The sequence below is a fragment of the Dunckerocampus dactyliophorus genome, chromosome 14 (genome assembly GCF_027744805.1).
Source record: "Dunckerocampus dactyliophorus isolate RoL2022-P2 chromosome 14, RoL_Ddac_1.1, whole genome shotgun sequence".
Taxonomy (NCBI): Eukaryota; Metazoa; Chordata; class Actinopteri; order Syngnathiformes; family Syngnathidae; genus Dunckerocampus; species Dunckerocampus dactyliophorus.
Window position 1 is genome coordinate 22,754,275 of NC_072832.1, and position 8,904 is coordinate 22,763,178.

Genomic DNA, 8,904 nt, shown 5'->3' on the forward strand with positions numbered 1-8,904 from the left:
TAACTTTTTTTGCCATCAATTTGTTGTGCCAGTGTGTGATAGTATGTCTTGTACTGCAAGAAATTTAGTTTTTTTTCCTAATAGGCAAAAGTGATGCTATTTATGTGTGAGATGATTCCCTAAAAAACTATATTTAAATGACAATAACTTTGGATAGACGGTCCAGTGTGTATTTTGTGCAGAATTTCTCTGTAAATAAGACTATCCACTGTTGACTGTGTAGAATGAACACACTTGTTTTGGGGTGTTTTTGCACCATATACTATGCACGTGTTCTCTATCCGCTATCATGAAAGCAGCGACACCAGAACCAAACCTGTAAGCTCAGTGAATGTGTGCTGTGTACTAACTGTGTGTGTTTGCACTAGAAGAGACACGCGGCCACTTGAAAGCAGGAAATGTATTTTTTGTAATGCCAATGAAATGTACTCTGCTGGATGTCTTGTGCACGACTAAAGTGAGGCAGTATGATTTAGAAATGTTTGTGTGGTGTTTGGATTGTATTCACTCGAATGCCAATGCATGTCTAACGGTATACAGTACAACTAAAACACTGCACTTGTGTCATGTATGCCACAATGGCATTGTAGTGTTGTTGTTACGCCACTTTCTACCAGCAGAGGGAGGCAGCAGCTCAGGTCATTATATTCACACAGTTACGTGTTTGATTTTGCCTCATGTAACATTGTGTTGTCTGAATATATTTAACACGGAATACTTGCAGCCACGGATGAGTGGTTAACAATTTGACCTCGGCTTGATTCCCGAGCCCTTGACCAACCGACATTGCCATCCAGGGCGCAGGTGCTCTTGAGCAAAGCATCCAATAGTGGGGGCGTATTTACTGTGTTCACCTCGTACATTATTGTTTTTGTCATTTGAGATGTTCTATTTTGTAGTGACAAGCACGCACAAATTGTAAATCACACAACTGAAACATGCAGGGGAAATGTAATCACTATCTGGGCTGAGTCGAAGGATTATTTCACACCATCTAGCGGGAATATTATCCCCGTGTTTTGGGGGGGGGGAGACATTTATATTAATCATGTGTTGTAAGAAGGGTGTGGGACTGCTTGTTTTTTTGTAGATGAGCCTTTTGAAGCTTTGGTTTCCTTTTTAGACCCTTTCAATTCTTATCAGTCACATGTCACCAGTTTTAGACCACGTGATGTGCACCAATACATCAAAGGAGATTCCAAGTATCAAACAATTCTGCCTTCAAGATCGATGGGTATTCAAACTGGTAGTCATTCACGTATTTATTACTGTGGTTGTAGTTTGCAATGGTGTGTAATATAAAGTAGCAGTGTAAAGTAATTGTAAACAATACAACAAAAACGGCAGCATACATCCAAAATTAAGACTACTCTAGCAAATGCCATTCAAACAGGTAAGAAAAAAAATAAAATGAGGGAATCCCATCTGGTCTGGCAAACACACAAATGATAAAGCGTCAGCGACAAAATATACAAGGCAACAAATAAAAACGAGGTAATCCAAATAAAGGATATACACATTGTCTGTCAAACACAATAATACAGTAGTTTGTCTAATCTACAGGTGTCAAACTCAAGGCCCCGCTACAGTATTTTTTTGTGGCCAACAAATGCCTGGAAATGTTTTTTTTTTGTGGTGGTTTGGGTGGAATCACCCTTGTTCCATCCAACCGACCGTTGTTGGCAGGCAGGGGCCTCCTTCCAATGTTTCTTAATGACTGCTGTTTTGCACCACAAAAGCAAGAAACCAGTCATGATTGGGGCATACCTCTACCTTTAGAGAATAAATGCTTGGATCTTGCACTACCCCTCCGTGAATCACCACATTACCGTGGTGGAGGGGTTTGTGTGCCTGAGTGATCCTAGGAGCTATGTTGTCTGGGGCTAAATGCCCCAGGTAGGGTCTCCCAAGGCAAACAAGTTCTGGGTGACGAGCCAGACTAAGTGATTCAGAAGACCTTGATGAATAAACACACAAGGAGAGACCGCACCTCGCCCGGTTGTGGGATACCGGGGCCTCACCCTGGAGCCAGGCCTGGGCGAGGGGCTCGCAGGCGAGCGCCAGGTGGTCGGGCTCTCACCCGATTGGGAGGAACGGCCTCCCCGATCTGAACCCGTGCGGTGTGATGCTGTTGGACTTCTGTGCGAACCACAGTTTGTCCGTCACAAACACCATGTTCGAACATAAGGATGTCCATAAGTGCACATGGCACCAGGACACCCTAGGCCGCAGGTCTATGATCGCAGGTATCATCAGACTTGCGTCCGCATGTTCTGGACACGCGGGTAAAGAAAGGGGCTGAGCTGTCAACTGATCACCACCTGGTGATGAGTTGGATTAGATGGTGGGGGAGGATGCCGGACATACCCGGGAGACCCAAACGTGTAGTGAGGATGTGCTGGGAACGTTTGGCAGGGTCTCCTGTCCGTCGAGTCTTCAGCTCTCACCTCCGGCAGAGCTTCGCTCGCATCCTGGGGGAGACGAGGATATTGAGTCCGAATGGGTCCTATTCCATGCCTCCATTGCTGAGGCAGCCGATCGGAGCTGTGGCTGCAATGTGGTCGGTGCCAGTCGTGGCGGCATCCCTGAACCCGATGGTGGACACCAGAGGTCAGGGCTGCCGTCAAGCTGAAGAAGGAGTCCTATCGAGCATGGATGGCTTGTGGGACTCCTGAAGCAGCTGATAGGAACCGGCAGGCCAAGCGGCACGCGGCTTCGGCGGTGGTCGAGGCAAAAACTCGGGTGTGGGAGGAGTTCGGTGAGGCCATGGAACACGACTTTCGGTCGGCCTTGAAGAGGTTCTGGCAAACCGTCCGGCGCCTCAGAAAGGGGAAGCAGTGCCCGGTCCACACTGTTTACAGTGGGGACGGGAGCCTGCTGACCTCGACTGAGGATATAGTTGGGCGGTGGAAGGAATACTTTGAGGCCCTTCTCAATCCCACTGACATACCTTCCATAGAGGAAGCAGAGGCTGAGGACACGAACGCGGACAGTTCCATCACCGCGGCAACGAGGTATCTGGGGTAGTCAAAACGCTCCCCAGTGGCAAAGCTCCGGGGGTGGACGAGTTTTGCTCTGAATTCCTCAAGGCTCTGGATGTTGCGGGACTGTCTTGGCTGAAACATCTCTTCAACACTGCGTGGAAGTCGGGAACAGTACCTCTGGATTGGCAGACTGGGGTGGTGGTCCCCCTTTTCAAGAAGGGTGACCGGAGGGTGTGTTCCAACTATAGGGGGATCACACTCCTCAGCCTCCCTGGGAAAGTCTATTCCAGGGTGCTGGAGAGAAGGGTACGACCGTTAATTGAACCTCGGCTACAGGACGTGCAATGTGGTTTTCGTCCTGGTTGCGGAACAATGGACCAGCTCTACACCCTTGCAAGGGTACTGGAGGCTACTTGGGAGTTTGCCCATCCGGTCTACATGTGCTTTGTAGACCTGGAAAAGGCATTCGACCGTGTCCTTCGCAGTGTCCTGTGGGGGGTGTTCCGGGAGTATGGGATTGGTGGCGCGCTACTACGTGCCATTCAGTCCTTGTACAACCGGAGCAGGAGCCTGGTTCGCATTGCCAGTAGTAAGTCAAGCCTGTTTCCGGTGAACGTTGGCCTCCGCCAAGGCTGCCCTTTGTCACCCATTCTGTTCATAATTGTCATGGACAGAATTTCTAGGCGCAGCCAAGGTGTTGAGGGAGTCCAGTTCGGGGATCTTAGGATCTCATCTCTGCTATTTGCAGACGATGTGGTCCTGATGACCTCATCAGGCTGTGACCTGCAGTGTTTATTGGGACGGTTTGCATCTGACTGTGAAGCTTCTGGGATGAGACTCAGCACCTTCAAATCCGAGGCCATGGTTCTCAGTCGGAAAAGGGTGGATTGCTCCCTCCGGGTTGGGAATGAGGTCCTGCCCCAGGTGGAGGAGTTCAAGTATCTCGGGGTCTTGTTCACGAGTGAGGGAAGGTTGGAGCGTGAGGTCGATAGGCGGATCGGCGCAGCGTCTGCAGTGATGCGGTCGCTGTACCGGACCGTCGTAGTGAAGAGAGAGCTGAGCCGAAAGGCAAAACTCTCAATTTACTGTTCGATCGATGTTCCCACCCTCACCTATGGTCACGAGCTTTGGGTCGTGACCGAAAGAACGAGATCACGGATACAAGCGGCTGAAATGAGTTTTCTTCGTAGGGTGGCGGGACTCGAGATAGGGTGAGGAGCTCGGTCATCCGGGAGGAGCTCAGAGTAGAGCCGCTGCTCCTTCACATCGAGAGGAGCCAGCTGAGGTAGCTCGGGCATCTAGTCCGGATGCCTCCCAGACGACTCCCTGGTGAGGTGTTTCGGGCATGCCCAACTGGGAGAAGGCCCCAGGGAAGACCTAGGACACGCTGGAGGGATTATGTCTCACAGCTGGCCTGGGAACGCCTTGGTGTCCTCCCGGTGGAGCTGGAGGAGGTGGTCGGGGACCGGGAGGTCTGGGCTTCCCTACTAAGACTGCTGCCCCCGCGACCTGGACCCGGATAAGCGGAGGAAAATGGAAATGGATCTTGCACTATTCCCTCCGACTAGAGCGGCCCAATCTAGGCCTTGAGCATGAACTGATAACCTCTGCTTGGATGAGAGGCAGTCCAGTTTCAATGAACTGGATTATTACAGGTGGCCCTCCGAAAGCAACCATAACTCTGATGTGGCTTGACGCCGCGCTCTAATCCCTTTCTCTGTCACTGCAGTGGACTCCCATACTCCCCTTTTCCGCTTAAAACGTACACAGGAAGCATCTCTGTTCAGTGCCTGCAGTTTCTTGTCTATGTGGTTTCCTTGAGAACAATGTCTATCTGTCACCCAGCACTTTGCTTATGTGACTGCCTTTGTCCTGCTACTGTTCTGCTCGGAATACTTGACAAACAAACCTCATTTGTCTGCTGAGCAACACACACACACGCTTTTTGCACTTGCTGGCTGATGCGTATGCATGTGACGTGTGAAATGAAAGGGCAGTGCAGGGAGCAGGCCAGGTAAGCCCACTCCTCAGGCTGCAACACAAGCAGCCTTTGTGGACCCTCCTCCAGTCATCTTGCTATCAAAGAGCTTGTACTCTCACAGGCTCGCCGGCTGACAATCGGCTCGTTTCAATGCGGGGTCACCGTTTCCAGACGGGGTTAGCAGAAAAAAGGGCAAAACCGATCAACCCCCCCACCCCTCCACAGGGTAGTTATGCGTGCATGTCAATGAGGCCTGGGGAGTGTTGAAGTCTCACTCTTTACCTCTGCTGCTAAGACCATCAACTCTGTTGTTTCCTTTTCTTCTTTGCTTGATCCCGCTCTTCCATTGACCCCCCCCGCACCCCCAGCCACGTCCTGTTCATCCTATGTGCATGTCAAAAGTTCAGGGTCGTACTTATCATGACAAAAGCAGCCCGCTATGTCGCCTTTTCAGCCCATGTCGGGTGTCAGTGTTTATTGCCCTGCATGCAGTGATCAGGCCATCCTGCCCATTATTTGGACACCATAGGAAACTAAATGCACGGCACAGCCCACATGTAGCACAACACAAGGAAACACAAGGAAAAGTAAAATTTATGTATGACACCCTTCAAATATCCTCACTCATTTGTCTCTAACCACACAAATTGTCAGTTGCCCAAAAACTGATGCTTTACTTATTTTATTGTTTTTACTCTTTTCTTTGGGCTTTTCCTGTCAGCAGTCGCCACGAGTCAATCGCATGTTTGATTAAGAGGGTCCCTGACATTACTTATCAACTTTGCTGATATGTTATATATTGTTATACATTGTTCAACAGTAAATTTGCAAAAATGACATTTAAAGTTCATGGCGCCACCAATGACGAGCTATAGCGCTCGCTGTTTGGTCTCATTTCGGGAAGTGACAGAGACATTTGGAGATGAAATACAGAACTTGCACACAGGGGCGGGGAACCTATGACTCGGGAGCCAGAAATGGCTCTTTTAACGACTGCATCTGGTGCTCAGACATTTCTTAACAGGAGAGAATTGATTTATTTTAAAAAATTCCCTGACATTTTAAAGTAAACCATTACAGACATCACAGTGTTAAAAAGGGTTATGCATTTTAATCCATCCATCCATCCATTTTCTACCGCAATGCGGGAGGCCAGAGCCAATGCCAGCTGTCCTGATGATATCTTCTGGGTCAGACACCAAAACTTGATTACTGGATAATGCGGTAGCCTACCCGAGTCTTTGAGAGGTCAAGAAGTAAACTTCCCTCCTTTAATTAAATAGTCAGCCAGCTAAAACCCTTTTGACGAAGAAGATGGCGAAAAGAAAGAAAGAAATACGAAGTATGGTGCAAAACCATGCAGCATCAGAAGTCGTATTAATGGTTTATTATTGCTTAGCTTCAGTATAACATTTTTGAAAAGAATAAATTCAGAGGCTTATTCTATTCTAAAAGTGTTGCTGTTGCTTAAAAATGCACACATTTAGTTGTGCATTTATAATAAAACAATATATGGCTCTCACGGAAATACATCTTAAAGTACGTGGCTTTCATGGCTCTCTTGACCAAGAAGGTTCCCGACCCCCGCTTTAAGACATGGAAATGAAAACTGGTCGCCTTCAAAACACAGACTGCTAAGTGTAAATTACTCTGGAGTTGCTTATCCTTCAATTATTGTTTTACATTGACTTATTAGTTAGCGTTAAGGGCTCTTTATAGCCTCCCACCGTCAACATACTGCTGTGAAAAGATGTTTAGATACCATGTATAATTCTTTGCAGCCTTGTCGCTATGGTGGAATAGTATTTAGAATATAATATGTAAACCAGACATGACTTACAAGTGCTCGTACTCTGTTCTGTGGCAACTTTGATCATTTTTGTCTTGTTTGTTTTCTGTGTAGCATTCTTTTTCAAAATGTGTTTATACCATACTTTCAAGCCAAATGCGTCTTGTAAAGGTGCTCCTTCAAAGCCGTCATCAGTGAAATGAACACTGCAAAAAAAAAAAAAAAACACAAGGTGGGCTTCCATCTGTCTTCTCTGGACTTGCTTCGTCCATTTTTGTCTTAAACCTTCAGCTTTTGGAAAGGATAACAAACTTACACCATCACTAAGATACTATGAACATCCAGCAGCAACACAATGTTTGCTATGTTTTGATGAAAAACATACTGAACCAAGTCAACGATCTACCTTGAGAAGCATTTGTTGACTCTGCTTTAGCTGAGAGATGTCACCCCGATGGTGTCTCTTCTGGAAATGACACTGAGCAGCGACAGCTAGCTCGTCAGTGCTAGCGCCATGAACTACTACTGAATGTATGAATGTATTTTTTTGCAAATTTACCGTTCACTTTCAAAAATCAAACAATATAGAACCCATTTAAGCAAAGTTGATGAATCATGTCAGGAACCCTTTCAGCAAAATGTAACGATTTTATGCATAAATGAAGCGTTAAGCATAAAAATGGCTAAATTAAGTAAAATACATACTGTACATAAGGCATTCAGAAGACTCATTCAAATTTGTTGTGATGATATGTAGTATTCTACACTGGTCACTAGGTGTCAGTAATGTTACCGTAATGTTGGGTGAGACACACAAGCACCAGACTTGATAGCCGGAACAACAAGCTTTTACAGGCACAATAATCCCGAACACAGGTCACCGTTGCGGCCGTAACCCACGCCAAGGTGAAACTCATCTCTGAACCCCTGACATGACTTCCTGTCCGCCCCCACTCAGTTCCCCTACCACCGGAACACACTGACAGCAGCACACACAAGCACGAGTCTTGTTTATGTCTGAAATGTCTTATTTTCTCTTATTGCATCTTCTGTGTTAGACAAGCGAAAAGGTGGTGATCAGGTTTTTTAGGCGCTAACTACGAAAATATTCCATTTATAAATAGTGAATCCCACTTCGCGGAAATTCACTTTTCATGGTTGAGTCTGGTTTGATAAAAAGGAAAAAGGATCCCTCACACGTCCTCTGGGGTCCGTAAATCTTTTTTCTGAGTTTCCCCAGAAATGCTGTGGCTGCCACAATCAAACAAACAAGTCAACCACCCTCTTAGGGGCTGTTTGCTATTTTAGGTAATTGATACATGAGAGGCTCCTTTGCCTGAGAGAGAGAGGGAGAGCGAGAGAGAGAGAGAGGGGCCCCTGTTCAGCGTGAGGACCTCCACCGCAAGAAGCCTACTTCCTGTGTGGTGGCACTGCAAAGTGGTGTTGTCGAGGAAGCACTACGCCCCCCCCCCCCCCCCCCCACCTCCTCTCAGGGAATACTGGCTTTCACTGTGAGAAAGTTGCACCCTTGTTTTTTTGACAAGGTGCCTGCGGGGCGTTCCCTGGTGCAAACGCAGGAACGCCTCACGGTGCCCCCACAGTGGGCCTTCGGGAGGGAGTCGACTGTGGGAGAATCGGCCTGTCGTCTGTGAACGATGAGACGCTCCCCGGCCTTGACGAAACACGTGGTCCTTTTTCATGCAACCGTACACCGCTTGACTTCACAGCCAAGCGAACAAAGTGTCACGTTGCAGCCGCGGAACAATACTCTGACAACGCAAATGTGCACTCTGTGGCAAAAGCAGACATTCTTTAATTGCCTCGACTACAGACGATGTTATATTATACGTTACTCCACAAGAAAATGATACAGTGGGAACATCTGATTGGCAGGGAAAACAAGCTTTTACGATGACGATGACAGGCGTGCATGCGTGTTCTCATGATTTTAGTAGAGAAATTCAACAAAAAGTTGAACTTGTGTGTCTTGCCTTTAAAACGCCACAAACAGAGAAATTCTGCACTGAAAATGTGAGAAAATAATCTGTTCCTGGGTCAAAGTGTCACTGCCATAAAACGTGTATCGGCTACAGGCTCGATATGACATGTTTGACTTTCCTAACAGGCACGCACGTGGAAAAGTAAGTTAA